Source organism: Phyllobates terribilis, unplaced genomic scaffold (genome assembly GCF_046119375.1).
Source record: "Phyllobates terribilis strain yellow unplaced genomic scaffold, ASM4611937v1 Scaffold_3__8_contigs__length_932513732, whole genome shotgun sequence".
In the NCBI taxonomy this organism is placed as follows: domain Eukaryota; kingdom Metazoa; phylum Chordata; class Amphibia; order Anura; family Dendrobatidae; genus Phyllobates; species Phyllobates terribilis.
The window spans coordinates 506,696,731-506,715,043 of NW_027362763.1; positions in this window are offsets into that span (position 1 = coordinate 506,696,731).

Below are 18,313 nucleotides of genomic sequence, written 5' to 3' on the forward strand. Positions count from 1 at the left end.
TAACACTTTATGGAGAAAAGTGTTGGAGAAAAATTACTATGTAAAGGCTGGAAAGTTGTGAGATATGCTCTTCTGTGACTGTGAAAATTATTTATTTTTGAGGGGGGGCCCAATTAGAACTTCTGCTATGGGGCCCCATGATTTCTACGTATGCCCCTGGTTCCAGCGGTATCAGCACTGGCAGTCCCAGAGCTCTGGTGTGGTGGAATGACACTTGGTGCCCAGTGACCAATCAGTGCTGGGGTCACTGGCCCTGCCTTCGTACAGATTGAACATGAAGAGGAAGTCAAAGATCAGCTGAAGCCCAGACTTCCTCTTCATGTTCAATTCGTATGAAGGTGGAGCCAGTGATGCCAGCGCTGATTGGGGGACGAGCATCAAGTTTCAGTCCACCACATCAGAGCCCTGGGACCGCGAGTGCTAACACTACTGGAACAACACCAGCACGGGAGGCAGGTATAGGCTTTTTTATTTTATCTGAGCAAAACATTTAGTTCAAGAAGGGGTTGTCCTAGTAGTGGACAACCCCTTTAATCTAATCCCCAAATTTATAAACCAATCTGTTCCGGTTTGCCTCATCTCTAACATTCTGAAGGCAGAATTGCCTATTCCTTCCGACCACTTATATACATTAACTTTGGACAAACATGTATATGTTCTCAGTGGGCAAAGGGGAGTAACTAGATGGCCGACACCTTTCTAGGTCATCTTATCTCCCATGAAAACAAGGCATCAGGCATAATGAAATCCAACATGTCTGTTTCTAGTTTACCCTAACATTTGTCAATGTGAGGACTTTGGACACCCTCATAAATATTATCTGGTTGTCTGATTCGGCCAAAATGGCTTCTTCATACAATGTTCATCTAATGCACATATGTCAAACTTTGGTCCTCGGGCCAAATCTTGCCAGCAGGGTGAGCATATATGGCCTCTCCCTCTGCATGTGATGTCTCAGCACAGTGGGTGCGATGATGTCATTACAACGTGCCTGCTGTTTCGGGCAGCGCAGAGGATCAGCAGATGCACTGCAGAGACTGGAGCAGTGGTGGAACATGGAGAGGTGATTATTTCTTTTTCATTTTTATTTGAGGCCATTATACTGTATGGAGCACTATAAGGGGCCATTATATTGTATGGATCACTATGTGGGGCCATCATACTGTAAGGAAGGCAATGCAGGGCCATTATACTGTATGGAGCACTATGTGGGGCCATTATACGGTATAGAAGGCAATGCAGGGCCCATTATTCTGTATGGAGGACTATGTGGGGCCTTTATACTGTATGGGGCACTATGTGGGGTCATTATACTGTATGGAGCCCTATGTGGGGCCATCATACAGTAAGGAAGGCTATGCAGTGCCATTATACTGTATGGAGCACTATGTGGGGCCATTATACTGTACGGAGGACTATGTGGGGCCAACATACTGCATGGAAGGCAATGCAGGGTTCATTTTACCGTATGGAGGACTATGTGGGGCCATTATACGGTATGGAGCACTATGTGGGGTCATCATTATACTGTATGGAGCATTATGTGGGGCCATCATACTGTAATGAAGGCAATGCAGGGCCATTATACTGTATGGAGCACTATGTGATGCCATTACACTGTATGGAGCACTATGAGGGACCATTATACTGTACGGAGGACTATGTGGGGCCATTATACTGTATGGAGCACTATGAGGGACCATTATACTGTACGGAGGACTATGTGGGGCCAACATACTGTATGGAAGGCAATGCAGGGTCCATTTTACTGTATGGAGGACTATGTGGGGCGATTATACTGTATGGAGCACTATGTGGGGTCATCATTATACTGTATGAAGCATTATGTGGGGCCATCATACTGTAATGAAGGCAATGCAGGGCCATTATACTGTATGGAGCACTATGTGGGGCCATTACACTGTATGGAGCACTATGAGGGACCATTATACTGTACGGAGGACTATGTGGGGCCATTATCCTGTATGGAGCACTATGTGGGGTCATTATACTGTATGAAGCACTATGTGGGGCCATTGTACTGTATTGACCACTATGTGGGACCATCATACTGTATGGAAGGCAATGCAGGGGACATTATACTGTATGGAGCACTATGTCGTGCCATCATACTGTATGGCTGTATGGAAGACAATGCGGGGGCCATTATACTGTATGGAGCACTATGTGGGGCCATTATACTGTATGGATCACTATGTGGGGCCATTATACTGTATGAAGCACTATGTGGGGCCATCATACCGTATGGAAGGCAATGCAGGGCCCATTATACTGTATGGAGGACTATATGGGGCCATTATACTGTATAGATCACTATTAGGGGCCATTATACTGTACGGAGGACTATGGGGGGCCATCATACTGTATGGAAGGCAATACAGGGGCCATTATACTGTATGGAGCACTATGTGGGGCCATTATACTGAATTGGGCACTATGTGGGGACATTATACTGTATTGACCACTATGTGGGGCCATTAAACGGTAGGGAGCATTATGTGGAGCCTATTATACTGTATGGAGCACTATGTGGGGCCATCATACTGTATGGAAGGCAATGCAGGGGCCATTATACTGTATGGAGCACTATGTCGGGCCATTATACTGTATGGATCACTATGTGGGGCCATTATACTGTATGGAGCACTATGTTGGGCCATTATGCTGTATGGAGGACTATGTGGGGCCATTATACTGTATGGAGGACTATGTGGGGCCATAATGCTGAATGGAGCAGTATGTGAAGCCCATTATACTATATGGAGGACTATTTGGAGCCACTATACTGTATGAGGCACTATGTGGGGCCATTATACTGTATGAAGCACTATGTGGGGCCATCATACTGTATGGAAGGCAATGCAGGGCCCATTATACTGTATGGAGGACTATATGGGGCCATTATACTGTATAGATCACTATGAGGGGCCATTATACTGTACGGAGGATTATGGGGGGCCATCATACTGTATGGAAGGCAATGCAGGGGCCATTATACTGTATGGAGCACTATGTGGGGCCATTATACTGAATGGGGCACTATGTGGGGCCATTATACTATATTGACCACTATGTGGGGCCACTAAACTGTAGGGAGCATTATGTGGAGCCTATTATACTGTATGGAGCACTATGTGGGGCCATTATACTGTATGTAGCCCAATGCAGGGCCCATTATACTTTATGGCGCAATATGTGAGGTCATTATACTGTATGGAGCACTATGTAGGGCTATTATACAGTATGTAAGGCAATACAGGACCCATTAAACTATATGGAGTACTGTGTGGGGAAATTATACTGTATGGAAGGCAATAAAAGGCCCCTTATGCTGTATGGAGCACTATGTGGGGCTATTATACTGTATGGAGCGCTTTGTGGCACCATTATACTGTATGGAGCGCAATGCAAGGCCCATTATACTGTATGGAGAATTATGTGGGGCCATTATACTGTATGAACCACTATGTAGGGCCATTATACTGTATGGAGCACTATGTGGGGCCATTATACTGTACGGAGGACTATGTGGGGCCATAATATTGAATGGAGCACTATGTGAAGCCCATTATACTGTATGGAGGACTATGTGAGGCCATTATACTGTATGGAGCACTATGTGGGACCATTATACTGTATGAAGCACTATGTGGGGCCATTATACTGTATGGAGCACTATGTGGGGCCATCATACTGTATGGAAGGCAATGCAGGGCCCTATTATACTCTATGGATCACTATGTGGGGCCATTATACTGTATGGAAGGCAATCAGGGCCCATTATACTGTATGGATCACTATGTGGGGCCATTATACTGTACGGAGGACTATGTGGGGCCATCATACTGTATGGAAGGCAATGCAGGGGCCATTATATTCTATGGAGCTCTATGTGGGACCATTATACTATATGGAGCACTATGTGGGGCCAGTATATTGTTTGGTGCACTATGTGGGGCCAGAATATTTTATTGACCACTATGTGGGGCCATTATACTATAGGGAGCACTATGTGGGGCCTGTTATACTGTATGGAGCACTATGTGTGGCCATTATATTGTAGGGAGCACTATGTGGGGCCATTATACTGTAGAGAGCACAATGTAGGGCCCATATACTGTATGGAGCACCATTTGGGACTATTATATTGTATGGAGCACTATGTGACGCTATTATACTGTATAGAGCACTGTGTGGTGCCATTATACTGTATGTAGCCCAATGCAGGGCCCATTATACTGAATGGCACAATATGTGAGTCCATTATACTGTATGGAGCACTATGTAGGGCCATTATACAATATGGAAGGCAATGCAGGGCCCATTATACTGTATGGAGGACTATGTGGTGTCATTATACTGTATGGAAGGCAATACAAGGCCCCTTATGCTGTATGGAGCACTTTGTGGCGCCATTATACTGTATGGAACGCAATGCAGGGCCCATTATATTCTATGGAGCACTATGTGGGGCCATTGTACTGTATGTAGCCCAATGCATGGCCCATTATACTGTATGGCACAATATGTGAGGCCATTATACTGTATGGAGCACTATGTAGGGCCATTATACAGAATGGAAGGCAACACGGGACCCATTATACTGTATGGAGCATTATGTAGGGCTATTATACAGTATGGAAGTCAATGCAGGACCCATTATAGTGTATGGAGGACTATGCGGGGCCATTATACTGTATGGAAGGCAATGCAGGGCCCATTATACTGTATGGAGGACTATGTATGGCCATTATACTATATGGAAGACAATGAAGGGTCCATTATACTGTATGGAGTACCATGTTGGGTCATTATACTGTATGGAAGGCAATGCAGCACCCATTATTCTGTATGGAAGACTATGTGGGGCTATTATACTGTATGAAGAACTATGTGGGGCTATTATACTGTATGGAGCACTATGTGGGGCTATTATACTGTATGGAGGACTATTTGGGGCCATTATACTGTACGGAGGACAATGTGGGGCCATTATACTGTTTGGAGTACTATGTGGGGCCATTATACTGAATGGGGCACTATGTGGGGCCATTATACTGTATTGACCACTATGTGGGGCCATTATACTGTAGGGAGCACTATGTGGGGCTCATTATACTGTATGACACAATATGTGAGGCCATTGTACTGTTTGGTGCACTATGTAGGGCTATTATACAGTATGTAAGGCAATACAGGACCCATTATACTGTATGGAGAACTATGTGGGGCCATTATACTGTATGGAAGGCAATACAGAGCCCATTATACTGTATGGAGGACTATGTGGGGTCATTATACTGTATGGAGCACTATTTGGGGCCATTATACCGTATGGAGCACTATGTGGGGCCATTATACTGTATGGAGGACTATGTGGGGCCTTAATACTGAATGGAGCACTATGTGAAGCCCATTATACTATATGGAGGACTATGTGAGGCCATTATACTGTATGGAGCACTATGTGGGACCATTATACTGTATGAAGCACTATGTGGGGCCATCATACTGTATGGAAGGCAATGCAGGGACCTATTATACTGTATGGATCACTATGTGGGCCTATATACTGTATGGAAGGCAAAGCAGGGCTCATTATACTGTATGGAGGACTAATTGGGGCCATTATACTGTATAGAGCACTATGAGGGGCCATTATACTGTACTGAGGACTATGTGGGGCCATCATACTGTATGGAAGGCAATGCAGGGGCAATTATACTGTATGGAGCACTATGTGGGGCCATTATACTGTATGGAGCACTATGTGGGGCCAGTATAATGTATTGACCACTATGTGGGGCCATTATACTGCAGGGAGCACTATGTGGGACCATTATACTGAAGAGAGCACAATACAGGGCCCATATACTGTATGGAGCACTATGTGGAACTATTATATTGTATGGAGCACTATGTGAGGCTATTATACTGTATGGAGCACTGTGTGGTGCCCTTATACTGTATGGAGCACTGTGTGGCGCCAGTATACTGTACTGACCACTATGTGGGGCCATTGTACTGTATGGAGCACTGTGTGGTGCCACTATACTGTATGTAGCCCAATGCAGGGCCCATTATACTGTATGGCACAATATGTGACTCCATTATACTGTATGGAGCACCAGTGGAGGTAGAGGGGGGGTACAGTAGGGTGATCATACCATGCATGTAAAGGGTGTTCTGTGTGGAGGAATTCACTGTGGGTCTTACTTTGTTTGGGGGGCACATTTGTTGGCATCATACTTTATTATCTGAATTATTCAAGGTTGTTAATGCTTTGTTATTACTTATTTAAATTAGGCCATTGGGTCATATGCTTTTTACTGCTCTTATGTTACATATTATATTCCAATATACTAGGATCTATTAATTAAGCTGTACTTTGTTCGAGGGACAACCCCTTTAAGTTTATGTTTGATGACAAGGAAAAACTTCCTCAATTGTAGACATTTTTTCAATAAATATCAAGGTTGCCCCGTGACTTGTCTAAGCTTTTAATTTTGGCCCTCTGTGTATTTGAGTTTCAAATCCCTGATCTAATGTGTATGTGCACCTCCTAAATGAAGTAGCAGCACAGTTAAAGTGTTGCATCCCCTTGTGACAAAATCACTGGCAAAGTATGTGATTAAACACCTGTAGACAGGGAGGAGGTCAGAGGATAAATTCCCAGCCTTTTAGAGCATTTGGTGTGGGGTGGGCCTGGAGGTGAAAGCTCTGAGCTGATTTGTCATGTGAAGGAAAACTAAACATTGGGTTGTTTGTTCCTGAAGCGGGCGGTTACCTGTAGCAACAAGGACTGTGCAATACGTTATGTTTTGTTTTTCCAGTTAGGTCGGGAAGGCCATGTTTGTTTTGCTAACGTTGCCGTGGTTTATGAAGTGCTCTTAATAAACCACAGAAGATTTAAAGAGACAGTGTTCTTGTGTCTACCTCTATGTGCCACCAAGTGAGCTGATCTACTACACTTTAAAAGGGTTGTCCAGTCCAAAATGATAAGTCTGCAGTCACTCTGTGTGTCCAGAAGTGAACGTCTGCAGAAGTGATCAGGAGCTGTGAGTGAACCGGGCCATTACTTCCGACATTGACGTATGGTACAAGGGACAGCCAAGGGTGGTGCAACAGATGGGTGGGGGCCTACTTGAGTGCGGGATGCCCAGAGAGCATTGATTGACTTTGTGAAAAGGACTTGCGGCCTAGTGGGAATAACCAGAGAATCCTGCAAGAGCCTGAAAGATAAAGGGGATAGTTAAAGAGATATACTTGTTACTGTGAACATTGTTCTCATTTGAAACTAGATATATATTACACAGTGACGCCATGCTGCAAGAGTTACAGTGCTTTGATAATAACCAGGATATTATTGTATAATGGACATTGTACCCTGCAAATACCCTGTTGCTCACGAATCACTCTTTGTTCCAAACACTCCCTTCCCGTCTTCACACTCAGAATAGTTAAGCAATTTACTTCAGCCTTGTCCTTGTCTGCGAGTTGCATCCAGTGACCTGCTTACAGGTACGTGTGCTATTGCTTATTTTTGCTGATGGATCACCAAACCATTATAAACAATGCGCCTTTTCGCAAGTCCTTTTTATCCACAAAAAAAGAAATGGAGACAAGTCCTACTTTGATCTGTCCTGCGGATGAAATTTCAATGGCCATGTAAAAGGAAAATGTCATCCACGTGCTGTCTATATTTTATCGTTTAACGAGAAGGAGAAGCTTATTTATTTTTTTTTTCATACATCAAAAACAGATGTAACACGGATTGTAAAAACTGACATTGATCTAAAAACGGGTCCAGATTACTATAAAAAAAAAAACACAGACCATTTTTCACCTATGAAAAAAAAGAATGATTGAAACCGGCCTAAGGCTGTGTGCCCACGATGTGTTTCCGCGGCGCCATTTCAGCCGCGAAAATGCATTAAAAATGCATGTTAAGTTGTCTGCCATGTTCCCCAATGATAATCCGCATGTGCTGCAGAAATTTTCGCTGCGGATTATCATTGCAAAAAAATCCGCAGCACAACCATTTCTTGTGCGTAATCGCGGCGAAATCGCTGCTGTTGACTTGCATTGAACCACATAAAATCCGCATGCATGTTATGTGGTTCAATGCGCATATGGTACCCGAGTCTGGAGAAGAGGAGACTCTCCTCCAGACCCGGGTACCATTAGTAGAAAAAAAAGAATAAAATGTAAAAAAAAAACAAAAAAAAAACATTATACTTACCTCTCCAGCAGCCCCTAGTCTCCTCTCTGGTGGCTTCCTCTGTCATCAGTGTCCCGCGGTGTTCTGAAAAGACCTGCGGTGACGTCATTTAGTCATGTGATGGTCACGCGACCGCTGACGTCGGTGGTCGCTTGACCTGTCAGCTGACTAATTGACGTCAGCGCAGGTCCTTTGAGAACACTGCGGGACGCCGAGGACAGAGCACGCCACCGGAGAAAGAGACCGGGGGCCACCAGATAGTATAATGTGTTTTTTTTATTTTTTACATTTTAAATTCTTTTTTTTTTACTATTCATGCTGCATTTAAAGCAGCATAAGTAGGTCACACACTATAAATCCATGCCAGTTGCATGGATTTATATTGTGTGACCAAGTTGTCAAGCACTTTCCAAGTGATGCTCAAAATCGCTTGGAAAAGCGCTTGAAAAAACGCATGCAGAAATGCATGCAAAAACGCTTGAAAAACGCTTATCCCTGGCAGAAAATACGCATGTAAAATCCGCATGCGTTTTTTTCTGCCAAGGAGATGCAGAAATGCTCAGGAAATTTCTGCTTCATTTCTGCATCGTGGGAACATAGCCTTAGGCTATGTGCCCACGTTGCATTTATGAAGCAGAAAATTTCTGCTGCATAAATGCAAGTCCTCTCCCGGAAAAACGCATGCGGAATTCCGCACGCGTTTATCGCGCATTTTTCGCACGTTTATCACGCGTTTTCCACATGCGGAATTGCCTTGCGTTTTTTATGCATTGGACTAAGGCAATTCCGCTTGCGGAAACGCAAAATTAAATGACATGCTGCGGATTTTTGAACGCGGCATAAACGCTGCGGAAAAATCCGCAGCATGTGCATAGAAGTTGCGGAATCCCATTGGGGACCATGGGGTGCGGATATACATGCGTTTTTCAAGCGTTTACGCTGCGGAAATTCCGCAGCATATACGCTTGAAAAATGCTACGTGGGCACACAGCCTTAGGCTATGTGCCCACGTTGCATTTATGAAGCAGAAAATTTCTGCTTCATTTCTGCAAGTCCTCTCCCGGAAAAACGCATGCGGAATTCCGCACGCGTTTATCGCGCATTTTTCGCGCGTTTATCACGCGTTTTTCACATGCGGAATTGCCTTGCGTTTTTTATGCATTGGACAAAGGCAATTCTGCTTGCGGAAACGCAAAATTAAATGACATGCTGCGGATTTTTGAACGCAGCATAAGGCTATGTGCCCACGTTGCATTTATGAAGCAGAAAATTTCTGCTTCATTTCTGCAAGTCCTCTCCCGGAAAAACGCATGCGGAATTCCGCACGCGTTTATCGCGCATTTTTCGCGCGTTTATCACGCGTTTTCCACATGCGGAATTGCCTTGCGTTTTTTATGCATTGGACAAAGGCAATTCTGCGTGCGGAAACGCAAAATTAAATGACATGCTGCGGATTTTTGAACGCAGCATAAACGCTGCGGAAAAATCCGCAGCATGTGCATAGAACTTGCGGAATCCCATTGGGGACCATGGGGTGCGGATTACCAAGCGTTTTACAAGCGTTTCCGCTGCGGAAATTCCGCATCAAAAACGCTTGAAAAACGCTACGTGGGCACACAGCCTAAACGCTGCGGAAAAATCCGCAGCATGTGCATAGAACTTGCGGAATCCCATTGGGGACCATGGGGTGCGGGTTACCAAGCGTTTTACAAGCGTTTCCGCTGCGGAAATTCCGCATCAAAAACGCTTGAAAAACGCTACGTGGGCACACAGCCTAACAGTTCCTTCGTACAAGCTGACTCCTTGATTCGGTGGCCATGCTGGACATCCTCCTTTCTTGATTCTTAACAGTTTTTGCACATTTTTGCTTCAGAATGTAGTCAACAATACATTTCTTCCTCTTATCATAAGTTTTTCCTGTTTTAGTGGAACAAGTAAACATCATCTGACCACCACCATTACGGCATGCTGTGATTTTAAAAACCTGAGTGCCTGGATTCCCATGTCAAGGCTTCAGAACTAATAAAAACACAAAAATGAAATCTAGATGCTAATAGTTCGCTGTGGTAACTAGGTGTCAGAGCACAAAATGGGAAGTGTTGTCATCAGGAGCCGCCGCACACAATTCAGGGAACACCAAGTTCTTTACAACAGGCAAACATTTACTGGTCAGTTCAAGTTCATCATGTGGTGACATGTGGGATAGGGCACAGCATTTCACATTTCCTTCCTCCTTAGGACGATACCTATTCAGCCCTGCCACCCATTTGTCCTGGACTACCCCTAAACCCGCTGACTCCATCAGCATCAAGGATTTCTTGTCCATTTTGGCAGTGCACCCAGGACCAGCCACCTGCCCCTCATGTAATTCCATGTCCAGACTCCAGACATTACAGGAATGTCCATCAGGGAACTCAATACTGCCTCCCACTGAAGATTGGCCCCTAGCAGCCCACTGCACCTGAACTTGACCTTGACACTTCACTTCTCATCAGGAAGTGCCCCATTTTTTATCAACACTAGTTCCCACCCACAGGGATAGTTCTATCCTTAACTATTTCCTAACCTATAGACTAAACCTATTGTTTTTATCCTATATCCTATGCTGTTGCTAAACCACTTACTATGTAAACTGGTACTTATGCTATCCTAAGCTAATCATCTGCTTATCCTGCACTATACACTACTCACATTGTACAGTACATTAACACTTTACATGACTCATATGTTGTACATTACATAGGACACACATCACTATTACATGCAAAACCTCATGACACTATACACATGGCACAATTATTGTCTTCAGGGGCAGGAACAGGGTAAGACAGTCTACATCCCTACACACAGGCAGAAAGTTGCCAATTGGAGATGCGTAAGATCAACTTCAACTCATATTTCCTGAAATTCACAGGGGCCAACAAATTCAAACACTGTGCAATTCAATTCACAAGGGTCACCAAAATAATGCCCAGCGATATTTTACAAACTGCTGAAGACTTAGTGATCGGGTTTATGACAACAGGCACAGCTGTGCGGGCTTCCCCATAATGCCCTGCAGCTATCACATCACATGGTCTGGCGCAGTCAATCAGACACACAGTATAAAAGATGAGGGCAAGCTACAGCAAGTAGCGCAGTACATAACACATCGCTGGAATCAGGGTCTCTGCCTCTGGATTATGCTGCTCTCTGATTAGGTGGCAAAATCTTGGTTACAAATAGCCTTTAAATGTATCATTAGTACTCAACTGTATATAAGGAATATGTAGCACCCTGAGGATTCGGCTGCTACAGGGGTATTGCACCTCAACCCAGAGGTGTGATATTCCACTCCCGGGTAAGGAAGGAGTGTGGAACTGAGCTCAGATAGACTGCATGCACTACATACATCCCATTTCAGAGGAGCAGGCCGACGGTACTCCCACTTAGAAATGTGCAGGTACAACCGAGCCTGTTCCTGGCTGGAGTGGGAGGGGGGTGGTACATCCCATGTAGTGTAGGGGCAGATAGGGGGAGCAGTTTGGGTAGTGATAGGAGCTCATTGGGTGCTGGTCACCTGAGCTCACACATAGAGGGATATATAAGGAGGGCACCAACTAAGATCAGGGTCAGACGCTGAGAACAAGTCAGTTGGAGAGGAGAGAGAAGGAAACAGCAGCCCTGGAGAGAGAGAGAGGAGAAAGAAAGAGAAAGACCCAGAGGGGGAAGACTGAAGGGACCCAAGAACCCAAATTAGAGCACCGGGTGAGGAGTCAGCACAAGGGTACCGGAACCCAAGCTGGTGGGGGCAAAAACATCCCTAGCCAGAGACCGGAGGCTGTGGGCAGCATCTGCCACGGCCACCCACTACATCCACCCTGAAGGCATACCACATGGAGGGTCAGGGAACCTAAGGCCAAGGGTTGCCCAACAGAAGGCCCGAGGGAGCTGGACCTAGGTGGATCACTGGTGGGGACGGCTGAAGAAAGGACAGAGGGAGAGCTCAGGGCCACGCTCCGGACTTGTTTGGGGGTTGGCCGGATCCAGGACCTGGTGGACGCAGCACGGCTCGGGTGGTCACTAACAGCTGGAGTGACCGAAACATCAGCAGTAAGTAAACTCCCTTAACTGCACAACCCGAGTCTGTCTTCATTGCCGGCTGCACCGCACCACCACAACCCCCATCCTCTGCGCCTGTCCCCTCTGAGGCTATACCCCTCCCGTTGGGGGTTATCTCACCAAGCTGCGCACCCACCATCAGCCTCAGCGGACCCTGCAGCAGCGGCGGCCACAGTGACCGCATCACAACGGGTGGCGTAGTCGACACAAAAGAACTTTAGTAACATCTGTAAAGCTGCCACATAACACTTAGCTTGACGCCCTGGGCACGGGACCGGGTCACAGCCGCTCGGAGACTACAACCCCCCATCTGATCCGGTGCCGGGTATTCCCCTCAAAAAGGAATATGTCCCAGGGGGCGCGTCAACTTTGGCGTAGTCGGCAGGATTACGTGCCCGCAACACCCGGGTACTGCGTGCCTGAAGAAAAGTGCAAGTTTACCTCAGAAAGAAGTCTCCCGCCGGTTCCGGAGGGTCCACGCCATCGGACTCCATCACCAGTCGTTTCCCGCCGATTGTCCGCCATTTCCAGCTTGTTCCCGCCATCTGCCGAGTTTCCCGCCACTGGGAAGCGATTCCCGCCAAAACCGCAGATTTCCCGCCTTGGAAGAGCAGCAGACGCCATTATGGGCGTGCCAAAGGAGGGCAAGAGGCCACATCCCATCGTGGGCCGGGACAGAAAATGGCGCCAAAAGTGGAAACCGCCCCCACCAACAGAGACTGTGATGCTAGAGGTGTCTGTCAGCGTGAAAGAACTACCCCTGGAGCTGACAGTCACCGAGTTGCCCCGGGACCGCCCTCGAAGTGGGAGGAGACGAAAGAAAAGAGAAAAGATGGGTGTCGCTTGGAGCAGTCTAGAACGAGCGCACCCGGAGGCAAGGTGTCCAGAGCGAGAGCACCCGGAGTCGAGGAGAGGAAGAGTAGACCCGGGAATGAAGCGGCAGCAGCGCAGCACCGGCCCGCTGGCCAGGAGCCTGCTGGAAGAAGAAAGGGGAGAGCAGAGCAGCACCGACCCGATGGTCAGGAGCCTGCTGGAGTCAACAACCCCGCTAGGCTTAGCGGAGATCCTGGCGCAGCTTCCCCGAGATCGGGAGTGCGCGCGGAGTGCCCTGGAGGGCCTCGCGGGAAGGATGGCCCGAGTGCAGAGGGAGATCCTGGCGGAGTGGGGTCGGGAGATGGCCCAGCAAGCTGGAACCCGTCCACAGAACCCGCTCCCTTGGAAGAAGACACCGACTGCCTCTGCGGATGACGCGGGAGGACCCAAGGCCGGAGACGGCGCAGAAGAGGGAGCGAGACGCATGGCAGCAGGTAAGGGGGACGCCAATACCCCATACCGGAAGACCGCTTATCTGCCCCAGCTCCCCGTCGCAGAGCCCGAAGGTCCCCCGGCCGTACCCGAGACCGCCATGACACCGCCACCGACTAGGCCCCGACCGGAAGCCGCCGTCGCGACCCCGGTGACGTCACGCGTCGTGACCCGGAGCGTGGCGAAGGAAGAGGAGGAGCCTCCGGCCTGGTCGCAGGGCCTAGCGTTTCCGGGCGCCGCATCCCCAGCAGAGCCATCTACCTCCGCGGAGCCTCCGGCCTGGTCGCAAGGCCAGGTAGCCCAGGGCGCCGCCATGTTAACAGTTCCATTTACCTTCCAGATGCCCCCGGCCTGGCCGCAAGGCCTGGGTAACCTGGGCGCCCCCACCATCACGCCCGCACCCGAAACACCAAGGGTGCCATATCTGGGAGAGGACCCCTTCAGCCAGCTGGTGTGGCTGGAGCGACAAAAGAAGTTAGGTCCCCTGTGTGAGCCCCTGATCCCGGCTCCAAAGCCCGTGACTCGGGTCTCGCCTCCACTAGAAGAAGCCCAATTCGTGTGGGACCCCACGGGAGAAGATTTGATGGGGTTCACCGGAGAAACTCGGGCAGCTGCAGCTGAACGCACAGAGTGTTGCCGTCAACAGCTGGCAGAGTTTCAGAGAGAACGGGAGGAGAGGCGGGTCAGAGAGCAATGGGCCCAGACCCGCAGCGCGGAGCAAAAGAGTCGGACCAGAAGGGACCCCTATGCAGCAAATCGTCCCCGTACCATCGGGACGGTAATAAAGTTTAATGCGCAGCATGGGTGGGGCTTCATAAAGGACCGGAACACCATGGGTGACGTCTTCGTTACCCGACGGGACGTCGAGTCCCACCTGCCAGAGGGTCACAAAGGGCGTGACCTCTACGTCGGTGACGAGGTAACGTTCACCCGGCACAAGTGTGCCAAGGGACCTTACGCCCTCCACGTGCATCGCCTGACAGAGGAGGAGTTGCGGTGTAGGGAGGAGGAGCCAGAAGACCCGGACGGGTTCAAGGCTAGAAGGTACTATGACTGAGATAGTACAAAGGACTGTATATAGTTACCTGTCGGGGTACCCAAGTAACCGTGGCTGCTTTAAAGTTTAGTCCCCGTTGGGACCAGTGAACAGTTTAACCCGTGTGTCCCCTACCCAAACCAGGCTGAGGACTGTGAGCAGCCATCCCTTTCCCTTTACTTGGCCGGGGACTGAGAACGGCCAAATTCCCCTGTATATAGTTGCGCTTCCTAAAGCGCCCCCTACCGGTTTTATAGGAGAAACCATTTTTCTAGAAAGACTGTCGCACTTTTCCCGGACACACGTTGCACAGTGTCCGGAGGAGGAACCTGAAACCAGAGAAGTCTACGAGAATGTTTTATATGAAAAGTTATATATAATGTTTATATGTTTTATATGTTCATATAAAAATTTTGTATGTTTTGGTGTTTTGTCTTACAGCCCGAGGACGTGCTGTGATTTACCAGGGGGGAATGTAGCACCCTGAGGATTCGGCTGCTACAGGGGTATTGCACCTCAACCCAGAGGTGTGATATTCCACTCCCGGGTAAGGAAGGAGTGTGGAACTGAGCTCAGATAGACTGCATGCACTACATACATCCCATTTCAGAGGAGCAGGCCGACGGTACTCCCACTTAGAAATGTGCAGGTACAACCGAGCCTGTTCCTGGCTGGAGTGGGAGGGGGGTGGTACATCCCATGTAGTGTAGGGGCAGATAGGGGGAGCAGTTTGGGTAGTGATAGGAGCTCATTGGGTGCTGGTCACCTGAGCTCACACATAGAGGGATATATAAGGAGGGCACCAACTAAGATCAGGGTCAGACGCTGAGAACAAGTCAGTTGGAGAGGAGAGAGAAGGAAACAGCAGCCCTGGAGAGAGAGAGAGGAGAAAGAAAGAGAAAGACCCAGAGGGGGAAGACTGAAGGGACCCAAGAACCCAAATTAGAGCACCGGGTGAGGAGTCAGCACAAGGGTACCGGAACCCAAGCTGGTGGGGGCAAAAACATCCCTAGCCAGAGACCGGAGGCTGTGGGCAGCATCTGCCACGGCCACCCACTACATCCACCCTGAAGGCATACCACATGGAGGGTCAGGGAACCTAAGGCCAAGGGTTGCCCAACAGAAGGCCCGAGGGAGCTGGACCTAGGTGGATCACTGGTGGGGACGGCTGAAGAAAGGACAGAGGGAGAGCTCAGGGCCACGCTCCGGACTTGTTTGGGGGTTGGCCGGATCCAGGACCTGGTGGACGCAGCACGGCTCGGGTGGTCACTAACAGCTGGAGTGACCGAAACATCAGCAGTAAGTAAACTCCCTTAACTGCACAACCCGAGTCTGTCTTCATTGCCGGCTGCACCGCACCACCACAACCCCCATCCTCTGCGCCTGTCCCCTCTGAGGCTATACCCCTCCCGTTGGGGGTTATCTCACCAAGCTGCGCACCCACCATCAGCCTCAGCGGACCCTGCAGCAGCGGCGGCCACAGTGACCGCATCACAACGGGTGGCGTAGTCGACACAAAAGAACTTTAGTAACATCTGTAAAGCTGCCACATAACACTTAGCTTGACGCCCTGGGCACGGGACCGGGTCACAGCCGCTCGGAGACTACAACCCCCCATCTGATCCGGTGCCGGGTATTCCCCTCAAAAAGGAATATGTCCCAGGGGGCGCGTCAAATACAATAATGTGAAATAATGCAGATTGTAGGCCCTGGTGGTCATGTAAATTGCTATGCTCAGACTGTCAAGGAGATGAGTGACATCATGAAAGAAAAATTGATGTCACGAGTGTCCAGCCTGGGTATCCCAGGCATTCTCAGTCGGACCTATAGTACATATCAATTCAAACTGATATATGTGATAATTATCCCTTCCACGCGACTGTCAGGATGGAAAAGCAATTGGAATAGGAATATACTGAGCTATTGTAAGGGCATCTTGTGCAAGTTGTAGCAGATTTTTGCTCTGGAATTCAGCTGCAAAATGTCTAGATATAAAGCGTCTGATTGTACAGAAGAAGTGCCATCCCACTAATGTATTAGAACGGCGCAAGAAAAAAACCTCTGTTTAATGTGCACTTTTCCAGCAGACCCAAGGCTTCCTGGGCCTAATGCTCCATCTCCATATTCTCAGGAGAGCAGAGCTTCACTGCTGAAACTGACTGATGGCTGTGAGTGAGTAGAACCCAGCAAGAGGAAAGCGCTGCTGATTAGCTGAAATAATAAAGCAAAATACTGAACAGCTAAAGTCAAACTTCAGGTTTGCATTTAAATGTTGTACTGTTAAAGATATATTAGGGCCACTTATTTGCATATTTTTATTATTAGTGAGTCTGGGATTGGGATCCCTAATTACAGAATAGGTGACATTCACACAGGTGAATTTGCTGTGGGTTTTTTGTGGGTACGGAATATCCACAGAGGACGTAATACAACAGACTAGCTGCAGTTTTGCAGAAACATTTCTGGCGGATTCGTCATGGGCAAATCTGCCCTTTAAATTTTGCACTTAAAGGTTTATTCCACAATGATAGAAATATAATAACAGTGGGCAAGGGACAAAGAGCAGACAGGCGATGGCTCCTCTGCGTGTAATCCAGGCTTCCTGAGGTATGTCTCTGCCGTTGTGTCGCCGCCATTGCCCCGGCCCTTTGTTGTTTGTCTAAAGTGCTGACGTCACATCCACAGAGCTGCAGCCAATCACTGAGCTCAGCAGCTCGTGCCATCTACATTGACTCAGTGATTGGCTCCATAAGTGTCGACATGACGTCAACGCTGCAGACAAACAACAGAGACTGGAACTGCAGTGAAAACTCAAAGCTGGACGCAGGAAGAGTAAGTAAAGCATCAATTATTTTTTACACTGAACTACTCCTGGGGACAATAATTTACTTTAAAATGGAAAACCCTTTTAAGGCTATGTGCCCACGATGCAGAAATGCTCAGGATTTTTTCCTGAGTGTTTCTGCATCTCCCTGGTAGAAAAAAACGCATGCGGATTGTACATGCGGATTGTACATGCGTTTTTCCTGCCAGGGACAAGCGGATGTGAAGCGTTCTTCACATGCATTTCCGCATGCGGGTTGACAAGCGCTTTCCAGGCGATTTTAGCATCACTTGGAAAGTGCTTGACAACTTGGTCACACTATATAAATCCATGCAAACAGCATGTGTGACCCGAGAGAATGGTAAAAAATAAAAATATACTTACCTTCTGATGGCCCTCGCTGTCTTGCTTCGCTCGGTCCCGGCTGCCGGCAGCGGTAGAGTGAAGGACCTGCCGACGTCAGCGCAGGTCACATGACTCTGACGTCAGCGCAGGTCCTTCATTCCATCGTGAAGTGCCGGGAAGCAAGGAGGAGCGCACAGAGGGCCGCCAGAAGGTAAATATATATTTATTTTTTATTTTGTTCTTTTTTTACAGCTTTTTTAATGGTACCTGGGTGTGGATGAGACTCTCCTCTCCTCTACACCGGGGTACCATCCGCACATTAGAACGTGCCAATTACGCAAGTACAGATGCAGTCTTGCGGAATTGGCGCGTTCTAATGCAAGTCAATGGCGGCGAAAACGCAGCACTTCCGCAAAATAATTGGTAGTGCTGCGTTTTTTTCCGCAATGATAATCCGCAG